This window comes from Bombina bombina, chromosome 11 (genome assembly GCF_027579735.1).
Source record: "Bombina bombina isolate aBomBom1 chromosome 11, aBomBom1.pri, whole genome shotgun sequence".
Lineage (NCBI taxonomy): Eukaryota > Metazoa > Chordata > Amphibia > Anura > Bombinatoridae > Bombina > Bombina bombina.
Window position 1 is genome coordinate 199,956,436 of NC_069509.1, and position 16,085 is coordinate 199,972,520.

General features: G+C 45.4%; 1 protein-coding gene across 1 annotated transcript in view; it reads right to left on the reverse strand.

Moving 5' to 3' along the window:
* USP22 (ubiquitin specific peptidase 22) overlaps positions 1–16,085 on the reverse strand; it is a gene marked incomplete in the record, with an annotated part of 358,413 nt that overhangs the window by 60,540 nt on the left and 281,788 nt on the right.

Genomic DNA, 16,085 nt, shown 5'->3' on the forward strand with positions numbered 1-16,085 from the left:
GTACTACTGCTTGTTCTCCATATCTAAAGGAGTCTCTAATTCCTGATACCACCTCACTAACGTAAAAAGGCTCCCCCACTTCATCATACGCACATCAGGCCATAGTGTCACACGACTGGCGGAATACCAAGCGGTCACACCACAGCAAAACTAATGTTGGCTGCAGCAGGGAAGCAAAAGGGGCACTTGTTGGGGTTCACCAGACAATATCCCAAGGTAAAGAATACAAATAAATAGAACATTAGGTGCCCTAAGGAGGGGCCCCAGAGGAGCAAATCCTCTATCATTACATTGCAACCTGTCTGTACCACAGTGTTTATATTCTACTCTTATCAGGCAGGGAGAGCAGAAAAGCAAAATGACAAAAAGGAAAAGGAGACAAACACAGAGGCAAATTCAAGTGGGGTAAGGACAGTGAAAAGCACAGCAAGGTTAAATAGGACGGGGGGGGGGGGGGGGCAACTGAAAAACAACATTTATTATTTACTCTTAGGAATTACTCTTCTCTACCACTAGTAGGAGGCAAAGTTTCCCAAATCCCAAGAGCTCTACAAAACCACTCCCGCCTCACACGTACCTCAGTCTAACGTATAGCCAAAGTGAGGTAAGAAAAAGGAATAAGAGCCATAAAAGGAGCAGGAAAAAAGATGTGCCGAAGAAAAAAATAACCCCCCCCCCCAAAAAAAAAGGGTGGGGTCTCGTGGACTCTCACTACCATGAAGAACCTTTTTCACCAAAGACTGCCTTAGAAGAAGCAAAAACATCAAAATGACCATCCTGCAAAAACTACAGAATCCTAGAAATTCTGAAAGAATGCCAGAAAAACACAATTTATACACATTAAATAAATGCCTTGTGGGAGATTTTGCTAATTACAGGCTTACGAGCCGGAATCAGGGTTTCAATCAAAAGAATCAGAGAAACCCCTATGTCTAAGGACTGAGCATTCAATTTCAGTGCCATCAAATTCAAAAAGACTTGTGATCCTGATGGAAAAACCGACCTCGAGACAAAAGGTCTTACAGCAGAGGAAGAGGACAAGGAGGGCAACTGGACATCTGAACAAGATCCGCATAATAAATCCTGTGAGGCCATGCTGGGGCAAATCAGGATTACAGACAACTTCTTTAGCCTTATCTTGGAAATCACTCTGGGAAGAGGAATCAGAGGCAGAAACAGATAAACTGACAGAAGAAATAATAGAATCTAAATCAGAGCCAAATTACTTCTTTCCCTGAAACGAAAGGGACAATCTAGATTTAGGCACCATATCAGGGGACCAGGATTTAAGAAACTTTAAACCCTAAAGTAATTTAAAATGAATATGTTCAACTTTAAACAAAAAAGAGGAAATAACATGAGTAACTCATATCCAGAGGAAACCACCATCAGAAGACAAAACAGTATCCCTGGTCTCAGGGCGGGCACATAGTACATGTAGAAGGTAAAATCTAATCTGATCTATTACACGTTTGATGGCTAGAGAGCAGCCAATGCTTCAGAAACTGCAGCCTTGATAAAATATTTTCATGACAGGAGTCGGCATTATCCTGTAATGAACAAACCGTAGGTGCAATAATACCCAGAGAAAGTCGTCTGATTGCATTAACAAATCTAAACATGAGCCACATAAATGAGCAAGAGAAGGCACTTCAGCTCTTACAATAACACCACCTAATAATGATAGAAAGGTGTTCAGGAGACTCAGTTTTTGGGTAGATTTAGTGACAGAATCCTTCTGCTCCATCATAGCATATGGCAAAGCAATGCAATAAACACTAAAACCCCCCTAAAAAGCTTGAGGAATGAAAGAGGCACAGGTACAATGTGCGCTTAGCAAAACAAAGCAGGAGAAATTAAATGCTAGGACAGAAAAAAAACGCAGCGTGCAAAAACAAAACAAACGGGCAGCTAAGTAGATTTTGCGCGCCAAAACCCGGCGCGCTCAACTGTTTGAACGTGTACTAGCCCGTCGCAACAGTAAACATAGAAAGACTAAAAGGACGTGCGTAAACCTAAATTGCGCTACCCCAACGTGTGAAAAAAAAACTTACATTATGCTTTCCTGATAATTTTTTCTTTTGACGGGAAAAGTCCACAGCTGCATTAATTACTTTTGGGAATTCAGAACCTGGCCACCGTGAGGAGGCAAAGACACCCCAGTCAAAGGCTTAAATACCTCCCCCCACCTCCCTCATCCCCCAGTCATTCTGCCAAGGGAACATGGAACAGTAGGAGAAATAGGGTGCAAAAGGTGCCAGAAGAACAGAAAAATACGGCCGCCCCATAGATAAGACACCGGTGGGGAGCTGTTGACTCTTCCCGTCAGAAGAAATAAAAATGATCAGATAAGCATAATTTAAGTTTTTCTTCTAAAATGGGAAGAGTCCCCAGCTGCATTCATTACTTTTGGGAAAAGAATACCCAAGCTATAGAGGACACAATGCAAACAAAGGGCACCACCACATGAAATTACCCAAAACCTGATAAAACACTGTAGCACTAGAAAACAAGTGGTAAAAACCTGAAAGGTCTAATTAACGGCCCATCAGTTAAACAACCTGCAAGCCGTGCTAGAGACCACCCAGAATCCCTAGATTCCACTGAACACAAGGCCTCCGAGGAGCCAAGCCCTGCGGGCTCTCGGCTCCCACAAAACGTACCCCGACCCGAAGGAAGAGAACCGCCATCTACCCCCGAGGGGGAGAACAGAGTGCCCAATAAGAGATCCAAAGGACCACCAACTGGGGTAAGAAAAAAACTTTAAAATTATTAAAGCGAACCCAAGGTTGCTACAAGACCACCGCCCAGGAAAATTAACTCCCTAGAAGGACAAGGACTAGAGAGTAACTCAACACCCATGAAAGAGCGATCACGAGGAAGAACAAAGATCCACCCTCAGATCCATGACACAGCACCAAATAAAACTTACGGTGCTCCAAGGAAGCCACGAGCTCCCCACTGTACCAAAGTCTAGCTGACACAACCGCTAAACTAGACAAACATCGGTAGGAAAACCATACCAGGACCGAAAAAGATTCGGACCCTGCAGACAAGGATTGGGAAAAAAAACTAACTGCCCTAACAGATAAAAAAGGCTCTCTGAGAACACACAGCCACCTCTGAACAGGAACTCGCAAGCTCCAGCCTCAAGGCAGCAAAGCTGACCGTGAGCCACCGTGGGACACCATCCCACAGAGAACGGCCAAAAAAAAAAATATCGGCAACAACTCCAGTCCAGGAATAAATCCGGATCCTAGAAGAGTATCCAACAACAGTAGCAAATGCAACCAATGGAGGGATGGACACAGAGAACCCCACACCGAAGGTAGGAGAAGAGGATCAATACACGGTCAAGACTCAACAGAGCAGTCAGATCCCCGACCGCCACTCCGAGGTAACGGACCCAGCCCAAAAAGTCTGGCAATGTTTGAAGACCGAGAATAAAAAATTCTCCGAACCAGACCTCAGAAAGAGGAAGGAGGGGCCTAAGAGGAAACAAAACCAATGGGAGAACAGCACTGACCGTTACTTAAAGCTGGCACGCTACCACAAAGCGATGACAGAAAAACTATGTGCTCCGGTTCCAGAACACCTACACAGCTCCCTTCCCTAAAGATGGAACACTCCCAAAAAGGGAGATAAGGCACTGAACTACAGCATCCCCTAGTACCAGAATCCAGCCCCCTGACCTCGTGCCAGCAAGGAGGGGAAGAACCCCTAGGAAATGAGAAGATAAGGACCTTCAGGGCCTCAATGGATACTGTGATACTTTCAAAACCTCCACAAAGGAGGGCAAACGCAAAGGCACCGCAACCCCAGTCATAGGCATGGAGAAGGATGTAGAGAAATGGTAAAAACCATACCAATTCAAAAGAGACCATTCGGCCATTATCGCCAGTTCAGTTGATACAAACAACCGCAAGCCCACATCAAGGTGCAATAGATGCCCCTGACGACAATTATAGGATCCCGCCTGAGAGACAGTAAAACTAACCGTCAGGCAGTTACCAAATCTCCCATAAGACACAAAACCGAGCCACCTGAAGAGAAACAAGCGGATGTTCTAAACCCTAAGGGTGGAAACTGAACCGCCCAGGACCAAATCCAAAATCCAGACCCTGAAATCTCAGGCAAGAGACATGGCCATAAGCCAGACCCCCAGAAACCGGGACTGGCCGAATGTTCTAACCCCCTGAGGAACCAACAAGTTGCCTCATACGGAGGAGTGCACCCTGGGCAGTGCATCCCACATCCGAATGTCCTTGGACATTGGCCACTCGCAATAGACTCAGACCAAAGAGCCTAGAAAGACATCTTAACAGGCCTAAGAAGATGGCAACCAGCACCCGGAGGTGGATCTGAACCCAGGACCCTTTGCTTGCAAGCCCAAAGAGCTAGATCTCCTAGAGGGTCGAAGGGCCCCATAGTCTTAAAACCACAGGGATTACAAGGGACAGGCTCCAAACAAGCCCTTAGGTTAAGAAGACGACAATCTCCAAAGATCCATACAGGATCAGGCTCCCGGAAATCCCTGTACCGCACAAGGAATAATGATGGGAGCCTCACAACTCCTGGCAGACAAGCTGACAAGGGGAAAATGCCGGGGGGGGGGGGGAGGGAAGAAGGGAATAACCCAAACCCCCGGCGTTCCCTTTATGAGAGCGAGCGAGATACTGAAAAGGAAGGAATAAGGACATACCCAAACTTCAAGACACAGATGTACCGACCACCCAAGAAAGGAAAAGAACAGCCCCAGTAACCTACGAGAGGTACTGCGACTAGGCCACAAGAAACAGACATCCAGAAAATACCAAGAGTGAAAACGAAAATCACCATCTAATCATGTCCAGGGGTCATCCAAACCTCCAAACCATAAGGGAATGGAGAACTTTGGTTCCGAGGCCAAAGGACTTCTAGAACCCACAATGAAGTCTTAGCAGGATCCGAGCCCGGAACCCCCTCAACATTAGGACAAAGTGAACAATCCAGCACCCGACAGGATAACAGAATTTATGTTTACCTGATAAATTGCTTTCTCCAACGGTGTGTCCGGTCCACGGCGTCATCCTTACTTGTGGGGATATTCTCTTCCCCAACAGGAAATGGCAAAGAGCCCAGCAAAGCTGGTCACATGATCCCTCCTAGGCTCCGCCTACCCCAGTCATTCGACCGACGTTAAGGAGGAATATTTGCATAGGAGAAACCATATGGTACCGTGGTGACTGTAGTTAAAGAAAAACAGAATTTATGTTTACCTGATAAATTTCTTTCTCCAACGGTGTGTCCGGTCCACGGCGTCATCCTTACTTGTGGGATATTCTCTTCCCCAACAGGAAATGGCAAAGAGCCCAGCAAAGCTGGTCACATGATCCCTCCTAGGCTCCGCCTACCCCAGTCATTCGACCGACGTTAAGGAGGAATATTTGCATAGGAGAAACCATATGGTACCGTGGTGACTGTAGTTAAAGAAAATAAAATATCAGACCTGATTAAAAAAAACCAGGGCGGGCCGTGGACCGGACACACCGTTGGAGAAAGAAATTTATCAGGTAAACATAAATTCTGTTTTCTCCAACATAGGTGTGTCCGGTCCACGGCGTCATCCTTACTTGTGGGAACCAATACCAAAGCTTTAGGACACGGATGAAGGGAGGGAGCAAATCAGGTCACCTAAATGGAAGGCACCACGGCTTGCAAAACCTTTCTCCCAAAAATAGCCTCAGAAGAAGCAAAAGTATCAAACTTGTAAAATTTGGTAAAAGTGTGCAGTGAAGACCAAGTCGCTGCCCTACATATCTGATCAACAGAAGCCTCGTTCTTGAAGGCCCATGTGGAAGCCACAGCCCTAGTGGAATGAGCTGTGATTCTTTCGGGAGGCTGCCGTCCGGCAGTCTCGTAAGCCAATCTGATGATGCTTTTAATCCAAAAAGAGAGAGAGGTAGAAGTTGCTTTTTGACCTCTCCTTTTACCTGAATAAACAACAAACAAGGAAGATGTTTGTCTAAAATCCTTTGTAGCATCTAAATAGAATTTTAGAGCGCGAACAACATCCAAATTGTGCAACAAACGTTCCTTCTTTGAAACTGGTTTTGGACACAGAGAAGGTACGATAATCTCCTGGTTAATGTTTTTGTTAGAAACAACTTTTGGAAGAAAACCAGGTTTAGTACGTAAAACCACCTTATCTGCATGGAACACCAGATAAGGAGGAGAACACTGCAGAGCAGATAATTCTGAGACTCTTCTAGCAGAAGAAATCGCAACTAAAAACAAAACTTTCCAAGATAATAACTTAATATCAACGGAATGTAAGGGTTCAAACGGAACCCCCTGAAGAACTGAAAGAACTAAATTGAGACTCCAAGGAGGAGTCAAAGGTTTGTAAACAGGCTTGATTCTAACCAGAGCCTGAACAAAGGCTTGAACATCTGGCACAGCTGCCAGCTTTTTGTGAAGTAATACCGACAAGGCAGAAATCTGTCCCTTCATGGAACTTGCCGATAATCCTTTTTCCAATCCTTCTTGAAGGAAGGATAGAATCCTAGGAATCTTAACCTTGTCCCAAGGGAATCCTTTAGATTCACACCAACAGATATATTTTTTCCAAATTTTGTGGTAAATCTTTCTAGTCACAGGCTTTCTGGCCTGAACAAGAGTATCGATCACAGAATCTGAGAACCCTCGCTTCGATAAAATCAAGCGTTCAATCTCCACGCAGTCAGCTGGAGTGAAACCAGATTCGGATGTTCGAACGGACCCTGAACAAGAAGGTCTCGTCTCAAAGGTAGCTTCCAAGGTGGAGCCGATGACATATTCACCAGATCTGCATACCAAGTCCTGCGTGGCCACGCAGGAGCTATCAAAATCACCGACGCCCTCTCCTGCTTGATCCTGGCTATCAGCCTGGGGATGAGAGGAAATGGCGGGAACACATAAGCTAGTTTGAAGGTCCAAGGTGCTACTAGTGCATCCACTAGAGCCGCCTTCGGATCCCTGGATCTGGCCCCGTAGCAAGGAACTTTGAAGTTCTGACAAGAGGCCATCAGATCCATGTCTGGAATGCCCCACAGGTGAGTGACTTGGGCAAAGATTTCCGGATGGAGTTCCCACTCCCCCGGATGCAATGTCTGACGACTCAGAAAATCCGCTTCCCAATTTTCCACTCCTGGGATGTGGATAGCAGACAGGTGGCAGGAGTGAGACTCCGCCCAAAGAATAATTTTGGTTACTTCTTCCATCGCTAGGGAACTCCTTGTTCCCCCCTGATGGTTGATGTACGCAACAGTCGTCATGTTGTCTGATTGAAACCGAATGAACCTGGTCCTCGCAAGCTGGGGCCAGGCCTGGAGCGCATTGAATATCGCTCTCAGTTCCAGAATATTTATCGGTAGAAGAGATTCTTCCCGAGACCAAAGACCCTGAGCTTTCAGGGATCCCCAGACCGCGCCCCAGCCTATCAGACTGGCGTCGGTCGTGACAATGACCCACTCTGGTCTGTGGAACATCATCCCTTGAGACAGATTGTCCAGGGACAGCCACCAACGGAGTGAGTCTCTGGTCCTCTGATTTACTTGTATCTTCGGAGACAAGTCTGTATAGTCCCCATTCCACTGACTGAGCATGCACAGTTGTAATGGTCTTAGATGAATGCGCGCAAAAGGAACTATGTCCATCGCCGCCACCATCAACCCGATCACTTCCATGCACTGAGCTATGGAAGGAAGAGGAACGGAATGAAGTATCCGACAAGAGTCCAGAAGCTTTGTTTTTCTGGCCTCTGTTAGAAAGATCCTCATTTCTAAGGAGTCTATAATTGTTCCCAAGAAGGGAACCCTTGTTGACGGGGATAGAGAACTCTTTTCCACGTTCACTTTCCAGCCGTGAGATCTGAGAAAGGCCAGGACAATGTCCGTGTGAGCCTTTGCTTGAGGAAGGGACGACGCTTGAATCAGAATGTCGTCCAGGTAAGGTACTACTGCAATGCCCCTTGGTCTTAGCACCGCTAGAAGGGACCCTAGTACCTTTGTGAAAATCCTTGGAGCAGTGGCTAATCCGAAAGGAAGCGCCACGAACTGGTAATGTTTGTCCAGGAATGCAAACCTTAGGAACCGATGATGTTCCTTGTGGATAGGAATATGTAGATACGCATCCTTTAAATCCACCGTGGTCATGAATTGACCTTCCTGGATGGAAGGAAGGATAGTTCGAATGGTTTCCATCTTGAACGATGGGACCTTGAGAAATTTGTTTAAGATCTTGAGATCTAGGATTGGTCTGAACGTTCCCTCTTTTTTGGGAACTATGAACAGATTGGAGTAGAACCCCATCCCCTTGTTCTCTTAATGGAACAGGATGAATCACTCCCATTTTTAACAGGTCTTCTACACAATGTAAGAACGCCTGTCTTTTTATGTGGTCTGAAGACAACTGCGACCTGTGGAACCTCCCCCTTGGGGGAAGTCCCTTGAATTCCAGAAGATAACCCTGGGAGACTATTTCTAGCGCCCAAGGATCCAGAACATCTCTTGCCCAAGCCTGAGCGAAGAGAGAGAGTCTGCCCCCCACCAGATCCGGTCCCGGATCGGGGGCCAATATTTCATGCTGTCTTGGTAGCAGTGGCAGGTTTCTTGGCCTGCTTTCCCTTGTTCCAGCCTTGCATTGGTCTCCAAGCTGGCTTGGCCTGAGAAGAATTACCCTCTTGCTTAGAGGACGTAGCACCTTGGGCTGGTCCGTTTTTACGAAAGGGACGAAAATTAGGTCTATTTTTTGCCTTGAAAGGCCGATCCTGAGGAAGGGCGTGGCCCTTACCCCCAGTGATATCAGAGATAATCTCTTTCAAGTCAGGACCAAACAACGTTTTCCCCTTGAAAGGAATGTTTAGTAGCTTGTTCTTGGAAGACGCATCAGCCGACCAAGATTTCAACCAAAGCGCTCTGCGCGCCACAATAGCAAACCCAGAGTTCTTAGCCGCTAACTTAGCCAATTGCAAAGAGGCGTCTAGAGTGAAAGAATTAGCCAATTTGAGAGCATTGATTCTGTCCATAATCTCCTCATAAGGAGGAGAGTCACTATCGAGCACCTTAAGCAGTTCATCAAACCAGAAATATGCGGCAGTAGTGACAGGGACAATGCATGAAATGGGTTGTAGAAGGTAACCCTGCTGAACAAACATCTTTTTAAGCAAACCTTCTAATTTTTTATCCATAGGATCTTTGAAAGCACAACTATCCTCTATGGGAATAGTGGTGCGTTTGTTTAAAGTAGAAACCGCTCCCTCGACCTTGGGGACTGACTGCCATAAGTCCTTTCTAGGGTCGACCATAGGAAACAATTTTTTAAATATGGGGGGAGGGACGAAAGGAATACCGGGCCTTTCCCATTCTTTATTAACAATGTCCGCCACCCGCTTGGGTATAGGAAAAGCTTCTGGGAGCCCCGGCACCTCTAAGAACTTGTCCATTTTACATAGTTTCTCTGGGATGACTAAATTTTCACAATCATCCAGAGTGGATAATACCTCCTTAAGCAAAATGCGGAGATGTTCCAATTTAAATTTAAATGTAATCACATCAGATTCAGCCTGCTGAGAAATGTTCCCTAAATCAGTAATTTCTCCCTCAGACAAAACCTCCCTGGCCCCCTCAGATTGGGTTAGGGGCCCTTCAGAGATATTAATATCAGCGTCGTCATGCTCTTCAGTAACTAAAACAGAGCAGCCACGCTTACGCTGACAAGGGTTCATTTTGGCTAAAATGTTTTTGACAGAATTATCCATTACAGCCGTTAATTGTTGCATAGTAAGGAGTATTGGCGATAGATGTACTAGGGGCCTCCTGAGTGGGCAAGACTCGTGTAGACGAAGGAGGGAATGATGCAGTACCATGCTTACTCCCCTCACTTGAGGAATCATCTTGGGCATCATTGTCATTATCACATAAATCACATTTATTTAAATGAATAGGAATTCTGGCTTCCCCACATTCAGAACACAGTCTATCTGGTAGCTCAGACATGTTAAACAGGCATAAACTTGATCAGAAAGTACAAAAAACGTTTTAAAATAAAACCGTTACTGTCACTTTAAATTTTAAACTGAACACACTTTATTACTGCAATTGCGAAAAAACATGAAGGAATTGTTCAAAATTCACCAAATTTTCACCACAGCGTCTTAAAGCTTTGAAAATATTGCACACCAATTTTGGAAGCTTTAACCCTTAAAATAACGGAACCGGAGCCGTTTTAAGCTTTAACCCCTTTACAGTCCCTGGTATCTGCTTTGCTGAGACCCAACCAAACCCAAAGGGGAATACGATACCAAATGACGCCTTCAGAAGTCCTTTATAAGTATCAGAGCTCCTCTCACATGCGACTGCATGCCCAAAAACAAGTGCGCAACACCGGCGCGAAAATGAGACTCTGCCTATGCTTTGGGAAAGCCCCTAAAGAATAAGGTGTCTAAAACAGTGCCTGCCGATATTATTATATCAAAATACCCAGATAAAATGATTCCTCAAGGCTAAATATGTGTTAATAATCAATCGATTTAGCCCAGAAAAGGTCTACAGTTTAAATAAGCCCTTGTGAAGCCCTTATTTACAATCGTAATAAACATGGCTTACCGGATCCCATAGGGAAAATGACAGCTTCCAGCATTACATCGTCTTGTTAGAATGTGTCATACCTCAAGCAGTAAGAGACTGCACTCTGTTCCCCCAACTGAAGTTAATTGCTCTCAACAGTCCTGTGTGGAACAGCCATGGATTTTAGTTACGGTTGCTAAAATCATTTTCCTCATACAAACAGAATTCTTCATCTCTTTTCTGTTTCTGAGTAAATAGTACGTACCAGCACTATTTGAAAATAACAAACTCTTGATTGAATAATGAAAAACTACAGTTAAACACTAAAAAACTCTAAGCCATCTCCGTGGAGATGTTGCCTGTACAACGGCAAAGAGAATGACTGGGGTAGGCGGAGCCTAGGAGGGATCATGTGACCAGCTTTGCTGGGCTCTTTGCCATTTCCTGTTGGGGAAGGAGAATATCCCACAAGTAAGGATGACGCCGTGGACCGGACACACCTATGTTGGAGAAAATAAATTATCAGACCTGATTAAAAAAACCAGGGCGGGCCGTGGACCGGACACACCGTTGGAGAAAGCAATTTATCAGGTAAACATAAATTCTGTTTTCTCCAACATAGGTGTGTCCGGTCCACGGCGTCATCCTTACTTGTGGGAACCAATACCAAAGCTTTAGGACACGGATGAAGGGAGGGAGCAAATCAGGTCACCTAAATGGAAGGCACCACGGCTTGCAAAACCTTTCTCCCAAAAATAGCCTCAGAAGAAGCAAAAGTATCAAACTTGTAAAATTTGGTAAAAGTGTGCAGTGAAGACCAAGTCGCTGCCCTACATATCTGATCAACAGAAGCCTCGTTCTTGAAGGCCCATGTGGAAGCCACAGCCCTAGTGGAATGAGCCGTGATTCTTTCGGGAGGCTGCCGTCCGGCAGTCTCGTAAGCCAATCTGATGATGCTTTTAATCCAAAAAGAGAGAGAGGTAGAAGTTGCTTTTTGACCTCTCCTTTTACCGGAATAAACAACAAACAAGGAAGATGTTTGTCTAAAATCCTTTGTAGCATCTAAATAGAATTTTAGAGCGCGAACAACATCCAAATTGTGCAACAAACGTTCCTTCTTTGAAACTGGTTTCGGACACAGAGAAGGTACGATAATCTCCTGGTTAATGTTTTTGTTAGAAACAACTTTTGGAAGAAAACCAGGTTTAGTACGTAAAACCACCTTATCTGCATGGAACACCAGATAAGGAGGAGAACACTGCAGAGCAGATAATTCTGAAACTCTTCTAGCAGAAGAAATTGCAACTAAAAACAAAACTTTCCAAGATAATAACTTAATATCAACGGAATGTAAGGGTTCAAACGGAACCCCCTGAAGAACTGAAAGAACTAAGTTGAGACTCCAAGGAGGAGTCAAAGGTTTGTAAACAGGCTTAATTCTAACCAGAGCCTGAACAAAGGCTTGAACATCTGGCACAGCTGCCAGCTTTTTGTGAAGTAACACAGACAAGGCAGAAATCTGTCCCTTCAGGGAACTAGCAGATAATCCTTTTTCCAATCCTTCTTGAAGGAAGGATAGAATCTTAGGAATCTTAACCTTGTCCCAAGGGAATCCTTTAGATTCACACCAACAGATATATTTTTTCCAAATTTTGTGGTAAATCTTTCTAGTTACAGGCTTTCTGGCCTGAACAAGAGTATCGATAACAGAATCTGAGAACCCTCGCTTCGATAAGATCAAGCGTTCAATCTCCAAGCAGTCAGCTGGAGTGAAACCAGATTCGGATGTTCGAACGGACCCTGAACAAGAAGGTCTCGTCTCAAAGGTAGCTTCCAAGGTGGAGCCGATGACATATTCACCAGATCTGCATACCAAGTCCTGCGTGGCCACGCAGGAGCTATCAAGATCACCTGACGCCCTCTCCTGATTGATCCTGGCTACCAGCCTGGGGATGAGAGGAAACGGCGGGAACACATAAGCTAGTTTGAAGGTCCAAGGTGCTACTAGTGCATCCACTAGAGCCGCCTTGGGATCCCTGGATCTGGACCCGTAGCAAGGAACTTTGAAGTTCTGACGAGAGGCCATCAGATCCATGTCTGGAATGCCCCACAGCTGAGTGACTTGGGCAAAGATTTCCGGATGGAGTTCCCACTCCCCCGGATGCAATGTCTGACGACTCAGAAAATCCGCTTCCCAATTTTCCACTCCTGGGATGTGGATAGCAGACAGGTGGCAGGAGTGAGACTCCGCCCATAGAATGATTTTGGTCACTTCTTCCATCGCTAGGGAACTCCTTGTTCCCCCCTGATGGTTGATGTACGCAACAGTTGTCATGTTGTCTGATTGAAACCGTATGAACTTGGCCCTCGCTAGCTGAGGCCAAGCCTTGAGAGCATTGAATATCGCTCTCAGTTCCAGAATATTTATCGGTAGAAGAGATTCTTCCCGAGACCAAAGACCCTGAGCTTTCAGGGATCCCCAGACCGCGCCCCAGCCCATCAGACTGGCGTCGGTCGTGACGATGACCCACTCCGGTCTGCGGAATGTCATCCCTTGTGACAGGTTGTCCAGGGACAGCCACCAACGGAGTGAGTCTCTGGTCCTCTGATTTACTTGTATCTTCGGAGACAAGTCTGTATAGTCCCCATTCCACTGACTGAGCATGCACAGTTGTAATGGTCTTAGATGAATGCGCGCAAAAGGAACTATGTCCATTGCCGCTACCATCAAACCGATCACTTCCATGCACTGCGCTATGGAAGGAAGAGGAACGGAATGAAGTATCCGACAAGAGTCTAGAAGTTTTGTTTTTCTGGCCTCTGTCAGAAAAATCCTCATTTCTAAGGAGTCTATTATTGTTCCCAAGAAGGGAACCCTTGTTGACGGAGATAGAGAACTCTTTTCCACGTTCACTTTCCATCCGTGAGATCTGAGAAAGGCCAGGACAATGTCCGTGTGAGCCTTTGCTTGAGGAAGGGACGACGCTTGAATCAGAATGTCGTCCAAGGTAAGGTACTACAGCAATGCCCCTTGGTCTTAGCACAGCTAGAAGGGACCCTAGTACCTTTGTGAAAATCCTTGGAGCAGTGGCTAATCCGAAAGGAAGCGCCACGAACTGGTAATGCTTGTCCAGGAATGCGAACCTTAGGAACCGATGATGTTCCTTGTGGATAGGAATATGTAGATACGCATCCTTTAAATCCACTGTGGTCATGAATTGACCTTCCTGGATGGAAGGAAGAATAGTTCGAATGGTTTCCATCTTGAACGATGGAACCTTGAGAAACTTGTTTAAGATCTTGAGATCTAAGATTGGTCTGAACGTTCCCTCTTTTTTGGGAACTATGAACAGATTGGAGTAGAACCCCATCCCTTGTTCTCTTAATGGAACAGGATGAATCACTCCCATTTTTAACAGGTCTTCTACACAATGTAAGAATGCCTGTCTTTTTATGTGGTCTGAAGACAACTGAGACCTGTGGAACCTCCCCCTTGGGGGAAGCCCCTTGAATTCCAGAAGATAACCTTGGGAGACTATTTCTAGCGCCCAAGGATCCAGAACATCTCTTGCCCAAGCCTGAGCGAAGAGAGAGAGTCTGCCCCCCACCAGATCCGGTCCCGGATCGGGGGCCAACATTTCATGCTGTCTTGGTAGCAGTGGCAGGTTTCTTGGCCTGCTTTCCCTTGTTCCAGCCTTGCATTGGTCTCCAAGCTGGCTTGGCTTGAGAAGTATTACCCTCTTGCTTAGAGGACGTAGCACTTTGGGCTGGTCCATTTCTACGAAAGGGACGAAAATTAGGTTTATTTTTTGCCTTGAAAGGCCGATCCTGAGGAAGGGCGTGGCCCTTACCCCCAGTGATATCAGAGATAATCTCTTTCAAGTCAGGGCCAAACAGCGTTTTCCCCTTGAAAGGAATGTTAAGTAGCTTGTTCTTGGAAGACGCATCAGCTGACCAAGATTTCAACCAAAGCGCTCTGCGCGCCACAATAGCAAACCCAGAATTCTTAGCCGCTAACCTAGCCAATTGCAAAGTGGCGTCTAGGGTGAAAGAATTAGCCAATTTGAGAGCATTGATTCTGTCCATAATCTCCTCATAAGGAGGAGAATCACTATCGACCGCCTTTATCAGCTCATCGAACCAGAAACATGCGGCTGTAGCTACAGGGACAATGCATGAAATTGGTTGTAGAAGGTAACCCTGCTGAACAAACATCTTTTTAAGTAAACCTTCTAATTTTTTATCCATAGGATCTTTGAAAGCACAACTATCATCTATGGGTATAGTGGTGCGTTTGTTTAAAGTGGAAACCGCTCCCTCGACCTTGGGGACTGTCTGCCATAAGTCCTTTCTGGGGTCGACCATAGGAAACAATTTTTTAAATATGGGGGGAGGGACGAAAGGAATACCGGGCCTTTCCCATTCTTTATTAACAATGTCCGCCACCCGCTTGGGTATAGGAAAAGCTTCTGGGAGCCCCGGGACCTCTAGGAACTTGTCCATTTTACATAGTTTCTCTGGGATGACCAACTTGTCACAATCATCCAGAGTGGATAATACCTCCTTAAGCAGAATGCGGAGATGTTCCAACTTAAATTTAAACGTAATCACATCAGGTTCAGCTTGTTGAGAAATGTTCCCTGAATCAGTAATTTCTCCCTCAGACAAAACCTCCCTGGCCCCATCAGACTGGGTTAGGGGCCCTTCAGAACCATTCTTATCAGCGTCGTCATGCTCTTCAGTATCTAAAACAGAGCAGTCGCGCTTACGCTGATAAGTGTTCATTTTGGCTAAAATGTTTTTGACAGAATTATCCATTACAGCCGTTAATTGTTGCATAGTAAGGAGTATTGGCGCGCTAGATGTACTAGGGGCCTCCTGAGTGGGCAAGACTCGTGTAGACGAAGGAGGGAATGATGCAGTACCATGCTTACTCCCCTCACTTGAGGAATCATCTTGGGCATCATTGTCATTGTCACATAAATCACATTTATTTAAATGAATGGGAATTCTGGCTTCCCCACATTCAGAACACAGTCTATCTGGTAGTTCAGACATGTTAAACAGGCATAAACTAGATAACAAAGTACAAAAAACGTTTTAAAATAAAACCGTTACTGTCACTTTAAATTTTAAACTGAACACACTTTATTACTGCAATTGCGAAAAAACATGAAGGAATTGTTCAAAATTCACCAAATTTTCACCACAGTGTCTTAAGGCCTTAAAAGTATTGCACACCAAATTTGGAAGCTTTAACCCTTAAAATAACGGAACCGGAGCCGTTTTTAACTTTAACCCCTTTACAGTCCCTGGTATCTGCTTTGCTGAGACCCAACCAAGCCCAAAGGGGAATACGATACCAAATGACGCCTTCAGAAAGTCTTTTCTAAGTATCAGAGCTCCTCTCACATGCGACTGCATGTCATGCCTCTCAAAAACAAGTGCGCAACACCGGCGCGAAAATGAGGCTCTGCCTATGATTTGGGAAAGCCCCTA